Source organism: Triticum aestivum, chromosome 3D, assembly GCF_018294505.1.
Source record: "Triticum aestivum cultivar Chinese Spring chromosome 3D, IWGSC CS RefSeq v2.1, whole genome shotgun sequence".
NCBI lineage: Eukaryota > Viridiplantae > Streptophyta > Magnoliopsida > Poales > Poaceae > Triticum > Triticum aestivum.
This window is the reverse complement of record NC_057802.1, coordinates 158,721,356-158,736,550: the sequence shown is the minus strand read 5'-3', so window position 1 is coordinate 158,736,550 and position 15,195 is coordinate 158,721,356.

The window sequence follows — 15,195 nt, the reverse complement described above, 5'->3', positions numbered from 1 at the left end:
GGGTCGCCTTCCAGGAGTCGGCTTTAATGGTAGCCGGCCAGGGAAGGCGGCCCAATGCTCGGAGTGCTTGGAGGCCCGAAGGCCTGATAATTTTTTCAGAAGAACCAGGGGCAGTCGGTTAGGCTACCCGTGGCCATTTACTCCGACAGTAGTCCCCGAAGCTGATTGGGCTTCGAGGTAGAGTGGGGTTTGAGAAGCTCGATCAGCTTCCTATCGTGACAAGCCGGCAGCTGGGAGCCGGCCTTGGTCAGGCGCGCCGCCTGAGTCGAAATCTTCTGGAGTCGGAGGGCGGGAACCAGCTGGCACGTGCACCGGGCCGCGGGCCGGCCACGGGCCGTTGGCGAGCCACGTGGCCGGAAAGCCTGCCAGCCCACGCGCATGACAGGACGTCGCCGCAGGGAGGGGGCCCGCCACGTCCGCGCCCCGGCCCAGGCGCGGATCCTTTGTGTCCCGAAACCGCCCGCACGTTCCGTGCGGCAGTTTCGGCTCGCATTTACGCGCAATAATCGCGAGACGTGGGGGGAGTGGGCGCAGTTAATCCCACGTCCCCCCCCCCACGTCCGGCCTCTTCGGCCTCGTGAGGCTGTAAGTAGGGGGAGGTGGAGGGCGGCAGGCCCTCGCACGCTCTTCCTACTTCCACCGTCTTCTTCCCTCGCTCGTTCTCGCGACAGCGCCTCGCCGCCGCGCTCTTCCACCGCACGCTCCTCCGCCGCCGTGCTAGCTCTTGCCATGCCTCCCCACGTAGAGCAGCTTGGCGGGGACTGGGACGGCTCCATCGTCCATGACGACCACGTCGACTTCCTCCGCGACACGCGGCGGCTGCCCGGCGCGGACAAAGTGGAGGTCCGCCTCGCGCCGGCGAAGGAGATCTCGCCGAGGCCGCAGGAGGGCGAGCGGGTGGTCTTCCGCTCGCACTTCTTGCGCGGCTTCGGCCTGCCAGTGAGCGCCTTCTTCCGCTCCTGGCTCGACTTCTATCAGCTCCAGCCGCACCATCTCACCCCAAACGCGGTGGTGCTGCTGTCCGCCTTCGTCACCCTATGCGAGGGCTACCTCGGCGTCCTCCCCACCCATGAGCTCTGGGGGGAGTTCTTCCAGTCGAAGCTGGGCACGCGCATGCAGGGCGTGTCGGCTCAGACTGGCGCCTTCATCGCGTCGCGGAGATCGGCCGCCGACAACCCCTTCCCCGTCATCACGCTGATCCAATCGGTGAAGAAGTGGCAGAAGTCATACTTCTACGTGCGGAACATCGCTCCGCGGGGCGACTACATCAACCTGCCGGCTTACGTAGCCAGCCCACCGGCGGGCAGGCTGCCCCAGTGGTCCTTCCGGGCTGTGACGCTGTCGCAGGCAGGAAACGCCGCCATTGCCCGACTGCGGGTGATGGTCCAGTCGGAGGGCCTGACGGGGCCCGACCTCCTGGCCGCGTTCGTTACGCGCCGGGTTCTTCCGCTCCAAAGCCGGCCTCATCTGATCTGTCAGATGAGCGACCAGCACGATCCGAGCCGAATGTGCACCAAGGAGATGCCGCGCCACGAGGTCGCCTACATGGTGAACTACCTCGCAAACTGCCAACTCTCTGAAGAATGGCAATTCGGCAAGGAGCCATATAGCCGTGCCAATCCTCCGCCTACGGTACGCTCCCCTTGTCTCTTTTTCTCTCTCTCTCTCTCAGCCTTGTTGCCGAGTATCTCTTGGCCGACTCTGACTTAGTCGGCTTGTTCTTCGACAGAGCCCTCTGCTTCGGCCCGCCGGCGGGTCAGACGCGGAGCGTCGCTTCGTCCCCGACCGGACCGAACATGACCTGGAGGACCCCGGCCTGGGGGTGGTCCATATGGACGACGCCGTCGAGCCGGCCGGTGGCCAAGCGGGCAGCGAAGCAGGCGGCTCCGGGTTCACTGCTACCTTCGACGACTGGCCGGACGAGGATGAAGCCGAAGCCGTCCCGCGCCGCCAGCCGGCATCCGGACGCGGCGCGGGCTCCTCCGGCGCGCAGCCTGCTCGGGGTGGAGGCCAGAAGCAACGCGCCGCCCAGGGCTTGTTCGGCAGCCGAACGAAGAAGCCCAGGGGCGGGGCGGCAGCCACCAGGCGGGAAGAGGCGGCCGCGAAGGCGGCTCGTTTCCGCAAAGTGGTGAAGCAGCCGCAGACCGTGTCGTCGTAAGTTCTCTTTCTCTGTGTACTCTCTTTCTTTCTTTTCTTTGGTGGTTCTTGAACCTTTGTCTTCTTCTTCAACGATCAGAGCTCCGCTGTCACTTGAGCGGGCGGCTGCCGGCTCCGTCGTCGAGTCGCCAAGGGGCTCTGGGAGCACCACCCGCCGCGTGGACCCCCGCGCCGACCTCCAGGAGGCAATGGAAAGGAACGCGCGGGAGGCGCGGGAGGAGCAGGAGGCACGGGAGGCGGAGGCGCGGAAGGCGGCCGCCGCCCAGGCGGCTCGGGAGGAGGAGGCGGCGAAGGTACTAGCCGAGGCCGCAGCCAGGGCCCAGGCAGAGGCTGAGGCCGCGGCGGCGGCAGGGGAGGTTTTGATGGTCACCCCCCTGCGCACCATGGCGCCTGGGGACACGGAGCCCTCGCCAGGGGGAGCCAGCAGCGACCAGCCAGGGCTGGGGGGAAGCGGCGACGACGTCATCATCTTGGAGAAGGCGCCGGAGCCGACCCCGCCAACTGGGGCGGCCCAAGGCGGCCGGCCTGAGCCGTCGCCCGCACAGTCGGCGGAGGGCGAGCCGGCCGCGAGGGCTGAGGTGACGGTCCGGATTCCGCCAAGCCGGCATGCGGGGAAGGCCGCGTTGGAGCCGCAGAAGGCCGCGTCGGAGCCACAGCCGGCCGTGGGCTCCAGCTCGTCGGCTCGAGACGCGGAGGCGGCCAGCGCTACCTCGGGGTGGACGCCAGGCGGAGGGACAGCCGTAGTGAACGTGGCTGCACAAGACGTCCGGACCCGGCTCCAAAGCCAAGCCGCGGCGCTGAGGCAGTTCACCGACGAATTCCTCGCAACGCAGGCAGCCATCCGGGTTAGTACTCCCGTCTTGTTTCTTCTTGACTTTGCTTTTTTCTTGATCTTGATTTCTCTTCTTGATCTTGACTTCTTCCGTGGGGGCGCGTCAGCGCACCCACTGGGTGTAGTCCCCGAGTTCCAAGTCGGCTGCTGAGCAGGAGGCTTGGAACTTCTTGGAGGATTTGTCTTTGCTGTTTTTGCTCTTACTTTGGTCTTCTGTCCGTCTTGCAGGACTACCACAACCTCCGAGCGGCCGCCTTCAACTCCCAGGCTCGGGAGCTGACTCAGAAGACCGCCGACCTTACTGAGAGCCGAGGTATGTGACTTGATCTTTATCTCATGTGGGGGCGCGTCAGCGCACCCACTGGGTGTAGTCCCCGAGATTCGGGCCGACTGCTGAGCAGTCGGCTCGGATCTTCCTTGACGATTTCTTATTGTTCTTCTTCTTCTGCCGTCTCTGCAGCGGCCAACGCCAGTCTGAGGGCACAACTGGGGGAGTCCCAGACTGCTCTTCGTGCCAAGGACGCCGAGTTCACCACCTTGGTGCAGGAGCGCGACCGCCTGGTCAAGAAGCTAGCCGACCAGGAGGAAAGCCACAAGGCGGCACTGAAGGTGGCGCAGGACCGCGAGGCCACTCTCCAGGCCGAGTTCGAGACGGAGGCGGCCGGCTGGGCAGAGGCCAGGCAGACTCTGGTCTCCGGCTATGGCCAGATCGAGGATCTGGTTGACGGTAAGCCGTCTATCTCTTCGTCCTTTCTTGACATCTGCCACTTTGGCTTGTTTTCTGATTTTGGTGTTCTTCTCTTCCTTTCTTCTTCGCGCAGAGTATTTCCCTGGCTATTCGACTGCCGCCAACCAGGCCATCGAGGCCCGTCGCCAAGCGAAGAGGCAGGCCGGCTTCGAGATCTCGCCAACCGTCGGCCGCTCGCTGGAGGAACAGCTCCTGGCGATCCAGGCTCGCATCCAGCCGGCTCACCGGCTGCTCCGCCGGCTTCAGCGTGCCGGGGCGCAGGTCTTGGCCGCCCTCTGGCCCGGCCAAGCGGTCCCTCGCACCCCCAGTTGGACCGCCGACTGGCTGGAGGTGGCAGTCGGCCGCTTCGAGGCTTGGAAAGCCTCGGCGGCTCGCTCCGGCGCCAGGCGGGCGCTGGAGTTCGTCAAGGCCTGGTATCCCGGCCTGAACCTGCAGCAGCTGGCTACCTGGTGGCAGCAAGCCGACACGGAGCTGGAGCCGGCGCGGCCGGCCATCATTCGGCGGGCTTCGGCGATCGCCGACTACACCGACACCAGTGTCTTCGCCCCCGAGGTGGACGACAATGGAGTCGCCCAGCCGGAAGATTGGTTCGGGCTGGACCCGGCGTACGGCGAGGACTCGGCGGAGGAGATTGACTCCAGCGACGAGGGCGAAGAGGAGGAGGAGGAGGGTGAAGACGCCGAGCCGGCTGGTGGAGCAGCCGGCCAGCCTCATCCTGACCGCACCTCCAGCACCATGTCGCGCGCGAGTGCGTCGCCTGCCGTAGGTGGTAGCCAAGCCGAGACCCGCTAGGCAGCCAGTCCTTCAGCCGGCGAGGCCGGCTTCACCGACCAGCTCGGCCTTCATGTCGCGCCCTAGTCTTCTTTCTTTTGTTTTCCTGTCTTGTTACTTTTGAACAATGTTTGGTTAAGTCTGCACAATTCCACCCACTGGGTGTATTCAAACTTAAGTCTGTTGCCGGCCTGTTGGCGGCTTTTATGTATATATAGTTTATGTAATTTGGCCTTTCCTTGTACTTTTTGCTTTTTCTCCTTCTGCTTTTTCCTTTGCCGCCCTCCCTTGGTTGCCGCCTCCCCAGTCAAACAGTTGCTCTGCAATCTGTAGCCGGGGAGTGCCTGGCCGATTGGGGAGGGGGAAGTACTTTAGCTCTGCTGGACTAAAGCTAAGTTTTTTAGGAAGCCGGCTAACCGGCTGCTCTGGTAGCCGGCAGGCATGTTTGGAGGCCGTCTCTTTGCTATATAGGTTCGTTGTTCCTTAGCCGTTTTTCGTGTGGGCGTCCTTTCTGTCTTGCCTCTTGCTAGTCGGGCAGTCAGTTCTTTAAGCTGCGACTTGCAACAAGAGGGGACTCGGGAGCCGGCGCACTACTTTTCTGACTTTTAGGAAAAACTTTCAATATAGCTCAAGGCGGCCAGTCCCCGGGCCGACTAGTCGAACCCGGTGCCGGACAAGAATTGAAAATGTAATAATACATTCATGGATATGACACTCGTCATTCATAGATAAATAAAAGGCAGTCCCCGAGTACTGTTCGGGGGGCCTGCTGGTTTGTACTTAATACAAAAGGGGAGCGTGATACATACTGCTTTTCAGCTGTAAAATCGTCTTAGGAGGTTTGCGTTCCATGGTCGCTCCGACTCCTTGCCGGAGTCGTCTCTCTTGCGTGCTCTTGGTTTTTGCGCGTCGATCAAGTAGTAGGAGTCGTTGCCGAGTGCCTTGCTGACGACGAAGGGGCCTTCCCAAGGGGCCGAGAGCTTGTGCTGGCCGGCTGTTCGCTGGATCAGCCGGAGCACAAGGTCGCCCTCTTGGAAGGATCTTGGCTTGACCTTGCGGTTGTAGTAGCGGCGCAGCCCTTGCTGGTAGATGGCGGACCGGCTGAGGGCTAACAGCCGGCCTTCTTCCAGTAGGTCGACGTCGTCTTCTCTTGCTTCTTTGGCTTCCTCCTCCGTGTACATGGTGATCCGAGGCGAGTCGAACTCGATGTCTGTTGGTATAACAGCCTCGGCACCGTACACAAGGAAGAATGGAGTGAAGCCGGTTGACTTGTTGGGTGTGGTGCGTAGACTCCAGAGGGCAGCCGGCAGCTCTTCGAGCCAGCAGCCGGCCGATCACTCCAGTGGTACAACCAGTCGGGGCTTGATGCCGGAGAGGATGAGTCCATTTGCTCGCTCGACCTGGCCGTTTGACTGCGGGTGCGCAACGGACGCTAAGTCCAGTCGGATGCCCTGCGTCGCGCAGAAACGTGCCGGTGCACCTTTGGCAAAGTTCGTGCCGTTGTCAGTGATGATGCTGTGCGGCACGCCGTACCGAGTAGTGATGTCGGTGATGAATGTTACGGCAGTCGGCCCGTTCAGCTTCTTAATCGGCTTGGCTTCGATCCACTTTGTGAACTTGTCCACAGCAACGAGTAGATGTGTCAAGCCGCCGCGGGCTGTCTTGAAAGGGCCTACCATATCCAGTCCCCAGACGGCAAAAGGCCAAGTGAGGGGAATGGTCTTGAGTGCAGAAGCCGGCAGGTGTTGCTTGGAACTAAAAACTTGGCATCCTCTGCAGCTCTTGACTATTTCTTTAGCATCCTCCAAGGCAGTCGGCCAGAAGAAACCATGGCGGAAAGCCTTGGCCACAAGGGATCTTGAGGCTGCGTGGTGGCCGCATTCGCCTTGGTGGATGTCTTTGAGGATTGCCACTCCTTTTTCTGGCTCGACGCAACGCTGGAAGACTCCAGTGACGCTGCGCTTCACAAGCTCCCTGTTGATTATTGTGTATGCTGCGGCTCGTCGTTGCACTAGTCTTGCTGAGATCTCATCAGCCGGCAGCTCTCTGCTGACTAGGAACTTGAGGATGGGCTGGGCCCATGAGGGAGCTGTGACTTCTTCTTCTGTTAATGTGGCCACCATGACTCGGGTGGGTGGGTTGGGTGTTGAATTGGGGTCGGCCACCGCTTCTTGTGTCGTTGCAGTCCCTGGGCCGACTGCTGCAGTCCCCGGGCCAGGTTCTGAAGTCCCCGGGCCGGGTGCGACTACGGCAGTCCCCGGGCCAGTCGTCGAAGTCCCCGTGCCGCCTGCGGGATTTCTCTAGTCGGATCCGGCAGTTTCTGGCGCAGGCGGTACGAAGATGGAATCCGACTCTGGAGATGGCTTGATGGACGGCTTGAGGAGGCGCTGGAGGGAGACGCCAGTCGGTATGGCTTGTCGGGTGGAGCCGATCCGTGCTAGGGCATCTGCTTGGTCGTTGTCGGCCCTTGGCACGTGAAGGAACTCGCACCCTTCGAAGTATCCGCTCATCTGTTGGACGAGAAAAAGGTAGCTCGCCATGTTCGCGTCCTTGGCGTCCCAGTCGCCAGATGATTGCTGGACCACCAAGTCTGAGTCGCCCTAGCACAGGATCCGGCGTATGCCGAGTTCTTTGGCTAGCCGGAGCCCATGTACGAGCGCCTCGTACTCGGCGATGTTGTTGGAGGCGGCGAAGTGGATCTGCAGCGTGTACTTGAGCTTGTCGCCTTTGGGAGAGGTGAGGACGATGCCGGCTCCCAAGCCGGTGCGCATCTTGGACCCGTCAAAGTGCATCCGCCAATGGGTAGAGTCGGGAGCCGGCGGTAAGTACTGGGTCTCGGCCCAGTCGACGAGGAAGTCGGCCAATGCTTGCGACTTGATGGCGGTGCGGGGTTGATAGAAGATCGTGTAGGGCGCCAAGGCAATGGCCCATTTGGCCACCCGGCCGGATGCATCCCGGCTGCCTATGATCTCGGCGAGCGGGGCAGTGCACACGACCGTGATGGGGTGCTCTTGGAAGTAGGGCTTCAATTTCTTGGCAGCGAAGTACACCCCATAGCACATCTTTTGGTAGTGCGGGTAGTTTTGCTTTGAGCTGGATAGTACTTCGCTGAGATAGTAGACCGGCCTCTGGACCAGCTGGGCTCGGCCTTCCTCCGGGCGCTGGACCACAACAACAGTGCTGACGACTTGGCTAGTCGCGGCGATGTAGAGGAGCATGGGCTCCTTCTCAGTCGGCGCAGCCAGGACAGGCGGAGTGGTCAACATTTTCTTCAACTCATGGAAGGCTTGGTCGGCTTGATCATTCCACTCGAAGTGAGTGGACTTCTTCATGAGTCGGTACAGGGGGAGAGCCTTTTCTCCTAGTCGGCTGATAAAACGATTCAGGGAGGCTAAGCAGCCAGTGAACTTCTGCACATCTCGCAGTTTGGTGGGAATCTCCATCCTCTCGATGGCCTTGATCTTGACGGGGTGCACTCAATGCCGCGTTCGGAGACCAGGAAGCCTAGCAGCTGGCCGGCTGGCACTCCGAACACGCACTTCTCGGGATTGAGCTTGATTTGGAATCGGCGCAGGTTGGCAAATGTTTCTTTCAGGTCCTCCAGCAAGGTACCGCGCTTCTCCGTCTTCACCACAATGTCGTCTACATAGACGTGGGCATTTCTGCCGAGTTGTTTCAAGAGACATTTCTGCATGCAACGCTGGAAAGTGGCACCGGCATTTCTCAAGCCGAATGTCATTGTCAGGTAGCAGAAAGCTCCAAAGGGTATGATGAAGGCAGTCTTCAGGCGGTCAGCCGGGTCCAACTTGATCTGATGATACCCTGAGTATGCATCCAAAAAACTTAACAGCTCGCATCCAGCTGTGGAGTCTATCACTTGATCAATCTGTGGCAGAGCAAACGGATCCTTTGGGCAGGCCTTGTTCAAACTCGTGTAGTCTATACACATGCGCCACTTGTTATTCTTCTTCAAAACCAGAACTGGGTTGGCAAGCCATTCTGGAAAGAACACTTCCATGATAAAGCCGGCGGCAAGGAGCCGGGCTATCTCTTCTCCCACGATTCTTCGCTTCTCTTCTGATAGTCGGCGGAGGGGCTGCTTGACCGGCTTCGCATCATCTCGGACGTGTAGCTTGTGCTCGGCGAAATCCTTCCGGACACCCGGCATGTCCTTTGGGGACCATGCAAAGATGTCTCGATTCTCACGGAGGAAGTCGACGAGCTCGCCTTCCTATTTACTGTCCAAGTTCGCCCCAATCACAGCGAACCTCTCCGGGATCTCCGGGTCCAGAGGTATCTTCTTCGTCTCTTTTGCAGGCTGGAAGGAGCCCTGCGCATCACAATCCTTGGGGTTGGGGGGACAAGGCCGGCTGTTTGCCGGCCATGGCCACAACCCGTTCCAACATCTTCTTCTCTTCTGCCACCACGAGGGACTCGGCCAGCCGGCTGCTTGCCATGGCACACTCGATGGACTTCTTGTAGTCGCCGGCTACCGTGATGATCCCCTTCGTGCTCGGCATCTTCATCTTCAGGTAGGCGTAGTGGGGCACAGCCATGAACTTGGCCAAAGCAGGTCGGCCAAGCAGTGCATGATAGGGGCTCTCCAAATCCACTACCTCGAACCATATTGCTTCCCGGCGAAAATGATCTTTGTCTCCGAAGAGAACATCCATTTTGATCTTGCCGATTGGAGAGCAAGATAGGCCGGGTACGATACCATGGAAGACGGTGCGGCTTGGCATGAGCTGCTTCGCTTTGATGTTCAGCTTGTCCATGGTATCACGGTACAGTATGTTGATACTGCTTCCGCCGTCTATCAGGACGTGGGAAAATCTGGCAGCTCGCCTCTCCGTCGCAAGGGTGACGTCCAAGACCATAGCATAGGAGCCAGGCGAAGGCATCACCTCTGGGTGGTCAGCCTGGCTCCAGCTGATTGGCTTTTCCGACCAGTGCATGAACTCGGCGGTGCTAGAGGCGACTGCATTCACTTCTTGGTGCTATCGGCGTCGGCTGCGCTTGTCGTCGGCTTGACTAGTGAAGACGACGTAGGCGTCGTGCGCTTCGGGGAACTCGTCTTGGATGGCGCCGACCGCCGGCCGAGCCGCCGGCTGCTGGGGGGCTGGAGGCGGCTGGCCGGGAGGCGGAGGCGGCAACATTCCCTCACCCTTGGTGATGCGGGTGAGCCAGTGGCATTTCCGGGTTGTGTGGTTGGACGGCTTCGCGCCGCTGTGGAACTTGCAGGGGGCATCGAGTGCTTGATCGTAGGAGAAAGACGGCTGCCAGGGCGGCCTGCCACCCTTCTTCTTGGGAGCGGGCCGCTCTTCGGGCTGCTCGTCTTCAAATGCGGCCACCTGCCGACTGGAGGAAGTCGGCATGGGGCCCTTGCGCTTGTGGTCGTTCTGGTAGGGGCGCCGATTAGGGTCGCCAGCCGGCGTCTTGGGATCCGGGGCAATTACTTTCCCCGAGGCGTCCACTCAGAGCTCGGTCTTCATTGAGGAGTCGGCAGTGGCGTACTTGTCGGCGGTGACCAGCAACTCGTCAAGGGTAGCCGGCTCGTCGCAGAGGAGTCGGTGCTTGAGGAGGGTGCCCTCTCGGCACCCGGCGGTGAAGTACTCGATGGCCTGGACCTCATGCACTCCCTCGCAGGAGTTGCGGAGCTCGGCCCATCGCATGAGGTAGTCGCGGGTCGACTCGTTGGGCCCTTGGACGCAGAGGGAGAGCTGGTGAGGCTTGGGAGGCCGCTTGTAGGTGCTGGTGAAGTTGTGGACGAAGACTTCGGTGAAGTCCAGCCAACTGTTGATGTTGTAGGGCTTGAGGCTGTTGAGCCATGTGCGCGCAGTGCCTTGCAGCATGAGGGGGACGTACTTCACGGCGACGCGCCGATTGCCGTTGGCTATGCTGACGGCCGTGGAGTAGTCGATGAGCCAATCTTCCGGCTTCACCGAGCCGTTGTACTTGGGCGTGTCTCTGGGGAGCGAGAACCCTTTGGGGAAGGGCTTGTCGCAGATGCGGGGGCCAAAGCATGGCGGGCCGACATCGTCTTCTTCTTCTAATGCCAACGATCGAGCAAGGCGGTCGATCCTGTGGCGGGCGTCGTTCTCGCCGACTCCTTCTCAGCGGCCGAGTCGGTCGCCAAGAGTCGGGTGCGTGATAGGCGGCGGAGTGAGGCGTCTTTCCCTTCGAGGCGGGGGAGGAGGCAGATTTCCTTGGTGCTCTACAGCTCGAGGGCGGCCATCCGCGTCGCGCTCGATGGTGATGCGAGTCCGGCTGCGGCTGGCAGCCGGCTCCTTGTCTTTCTTCTGGCGCGCGCCGCTCGCAGTCGGCGAGCGGGACGTCGCGGCGTGCTCCCTGCGCGGGGGATGACTATCAGCACGGGCGCCGGCTTCGTGCCGTTCTGCAGCCGCGTCGAGCAGCTGTTGGATCCGTCTCGTCATGTAGGGGAGCTCATCGGCTCCCAGCCCATTAAGCTCTTCTGCAGCCGCCTGAGCGGCTCGCAGATTCTCGAGCAGGGTGGTGTAGACGGGGCGATCCGTGCCCAGCATGCTGGCGACGGCTACGCCGCGTTTCTGGACGAAGCCGGCTCGGCTCGGGCTGCTAGGCGGCGGTGTGCCGAAGGCGGCGCGGTCGACTTCGCGCGGGTGGGCCTCGGTGAGGCGTCTCATTGAGGCTATCTTCTGGCCCTCCGCGATGAGGGCAAGGCGGCGTGCCTCCAGGGTTTCGGCGTCGGCGTCGGCCGGGATGGGGACGGAGAGGTCGTGCATCGCCGCTTGCTGGGCGTCGCGGGCATTCTCGCCCGAGTTGGAGACGTGGCTGATGACCAGCACTTCGGTGACAGCGCTGCTGCCGCTGTCAGCTCGAGGGAGGGGGTCGTCGAAGACCACCACGTCGGAGGGGTAGGCGTCAAGCGACGCGGTGTCGGAGTCGATGAGCATCGGGTCGGTGGAGCCGACAGACTCCATGTCCGCAGCAGGCTCGCTGGAGACGTGAAGTTGGTCGAGGAGGCTGACGAGGCGGCTCTCGGGGTAGTCGGTGCCTACGTTGGACGCAGGCTCGTCGGAGATGCGAGTCTCGCCGAGCAGATCGGCGAGGCGGCTCGCTGCGCAGGCGTCGTCGACGCCTTGCAGCGCGTTGAGGCAAACGCCCTGGGGCGCAGCTGGCTGGATGCGCTCGCGGGGGAGGAAGAGGGTTCCCGTCCAGAACAGGTCTCCGGACGACGGTGCACCTGGCCCCACGGTGGGCGCCAAATGTCGGGTGGTTGGTGCGACATATGCCAAGGGATGGCTTATCATTGTGGGAGCCAATAAAACGTCGCCGGTGCCTGGAAACGGGATGAGGCGAAGACATGCACGCCGGCGAATCTTACCCAGGTTCGGGGCTCTCCGAGGAGATAACACCCCTAGTCCTGCTCTGCGGGGTCTCCGCATGATCACTAGATCGATAAAAGGTAGCTACAATCGCTCCTGGAGCTGTTGAGATCAAGGGAGAAGAAGAACAAGGCTAGCTCTTGCTTCTCTCTATCTATGATGTGTGTGCTACGCTTAGAGGGCAACTCTATGCTCAGAGGCCAACTATGCTTGGGTGCGAACTCTTTACATGGGTGCTCCGGGGGGTTTATATAGGCCTACCCCCCGGGGGTACAATGGTAATCCGGCTGGGCTCTGGACCCAGCCGTCAGTGTCTACGCTCGCCGGCTTCTCCGCCGGCTGCTGGGTCCCGCTGGCTGGTGGGTCCCGCCGGCTGCCGGCTACTCGGTCGACAGGCCGGCCCCACCGCATAGGGTCTTGTCGGCGGCTGCTTACTGTAGCCTCGCCTGTGATGACAAGGGCTTTGTCGAGGTAAGCGTGGCTACAGTGGGCCGCCTCGGGGGCTATCACTGTAGCCTTACCTCGTCTTGTCTCCTTAATGGGGCTCCTGCTTCGAGGAAGGGAGTAGCCGGCTTCTGGAGGCCGGCTACGCTCTTGGCCGACTGGGAAAGGCCGGCCGCCCTCACGCCTCTCTCTGGCCGAAGGGGCCCGCTGCCCGCGGGCCGTACGGGAGTCGGTCGTGGGTGACGTCGAGGCCAACATGGCTACAATGCCGAGCCGCACGGGAGACGTCCGTCCCGTACGGCCTCCTGTAGCCACGCCCGCATCGGGCTTCGGGGGTAGTGGGCGCACTGTGGCCACACCCCGTCACGTCGCCGTTATGTGGGAGTGGTTTGGAGTGGTTGTGGTCTTGGCCGGCTCCTAGGAGTCGGCGTCCTTCTTGGCCGGCTTCTTAGAGTCGGCCACCCCGTAGTCGTCCTGGGGAGGAGTTGGTGAGGCTGGGTCGCCTTCCAGGAGTCGGCTTTAATGGTAGCCGACCAGGGAAGGCGGCCCAATGCTCGGAGTGCTTGGAGGCCCGAAGGCCTGATGATTTTTTCAGAAGAACCAGGGGCAGTCGGTTAGGCTACCCGTGGCCATTTACTCCGACAAGATCGTCCAAGAAAGTGACATGTGCCTGATGTGGACTTGCAATCAACCTTGTCACTAGCATAATCAGCATCTGAGAATCCAACTAGATCAAACTCTGAGCCCTTTGGATACCATAATCCTAGTGTTGGGGTGTAAGCCAAATATCGAAGAATTCGCTTCACTGCGAAGTGATGCGATTCCTTTGCTACCGCTTGGAATCGGGCACACATGCAAACGCTAAGCATGATATCTGGGCTAGATGCACATAAATAGAGTAAAGAACCAATCATGGAGCGGTATACCTTTTGATCGAACTCTTTACCATTGCCGTCGGGACCCAATTGACCTTTGGTTGGCATTGGCGTCGTGTACCCTTTGCAGTCTTGCATTCCAAACTTCTTCAGGCAATCTTTGAGGTATTTCTCTTGTTGTTGTATTCGCTAGGTAGGGTGCGTCGACTGCAAATTAAAATTTCCTACACGCAGAACAACCAAGAACATGCTACGGGAGATGGATCACAGTTCGTTACCACTAGACGCGCAGTGTCGTGAAGCGGAAGAAGAGTTGGGGCAGCGCGTCCACGTGGATCGTCTCCTCCTCGTCTGATCTCCCTCGAGCGGCCGGTCGTCGGTTACCACGTACAGGTTCGCCGGAGCGGCTCAAGTGCACCGCCTCTAACGGTATCCGCGCGTGTAGGAGGAACGTCGTGCGGCGGACTGCTCGGTCCGATCACACAACCGGCAGCGAGTGGAGGTGTCTATTCGCAACACATGCAAACCCTAGTGACAGCGTCGAAGCGATCAATCGCCTGAGTGTGCCGCGCCTCCACTTTATATAGGCGTCCGTCGCGGGCTCAACACTTGGGCCTCGCACGGACCCTAAAGCCCATAAGTCTACTCGGCCACAATCTGAATACAGCTCGGATCACATCCGACCAGTGTCCTCGGATCCAACCTCGCAGGTTCCTTCCCTTAAGTGCGCGACCCCTTAGGTTCAAGTTGGCTTGGTCGCAGCTCGGATCACCTCCGAACTGCACGGTTGGTAGCGGCCTCTAGCAAGGCATGCCGAACACCAAGCAGACTATGAAGCTGGTTAGCGAACCTGTACATCATACTTCCATTCCTTTTGCCACACGATATATGTTGTCGGGCTCAAGGCGAGTCTGTCATCCTTGTGCTAGCCCGGCCTCTTTCTCGTTCCAGTGATGCCGGCCACAAACCGGATTATCTCATAATCCTTATTGCATGGCCATGCTTATCCTGGTCGGATCACATGAGGGGCCCAGAGTATATCTCTCCTGATCGGAGGGGCAAATCCCATCTTGCTCGACCATGTCTCGCAGCATGGGTCTAGACAAGCCCGAAACCTACCTTTGTAACTACCCAGTCACGGAGTAGCGTTTGGTCGGCCCAAAGCAAGTCTGTCACCATCCCGAGTAAATGCGTCAGCTCAGGTCTTAGGACATAGAACGTATGTTGTACTAGAGACTCACAGATGACATATCGCCGCGTCTCATAGTTGGGTCTGTCCGACTCGGACATTATCTCGACTCGGATCCGACTACGTCGAATCCGACCAGACCTTTCCAAGTCCATATTATCCGGTTAGCATCCAATGCTCCATGGCTAGTGAGACCATGCCATCGACCGTGTCATATGCTATTCTAGTCGGCTGCGCGTCCACACAGCCCTTTCGACTAGGGACCTTTTAGGACAGTCATCATACAATGCATAGTCCCACAAACAAGTCACGTACTTGCTGATACACATCATTGATAATGTCCAAGGACTATCTTTATTCATAAACACATAGGAAATATCATCATACATGATTGCCTCTAGGGCATATCTCCAACACTTGTGATATGAAGATGACATTGCTCTGCTTACGGATTTGAAGACCGAGAAAGAATTTCAGCTCACCCATCATGGACATTTGATATTGCTCTTGCATCATGTGTCCAAACTCATCATTGTATCTCTTGTCAGTGCAGCTGAAGATAATGTCATCCACATAGATTTGGCACACAAATAGTTCACCATCATATGTCTTCGTGAAGAGTGAAAGATCTAGGGAACCAGGTTTGAAGCCTTTGCTCTTCAGGAAGTCTTTGAGTGTGTCATACCAAGCGCGGGGAGCTTGTTTGAGGCCATACATTGCCTTGTTGAGCTTGTATACCATGTGAGGATGTTTTGGGTCTTCAAAACCAGGTGGTTGTGCAACATACACTTTTTCTTCAATCTTTCCATTGAGAA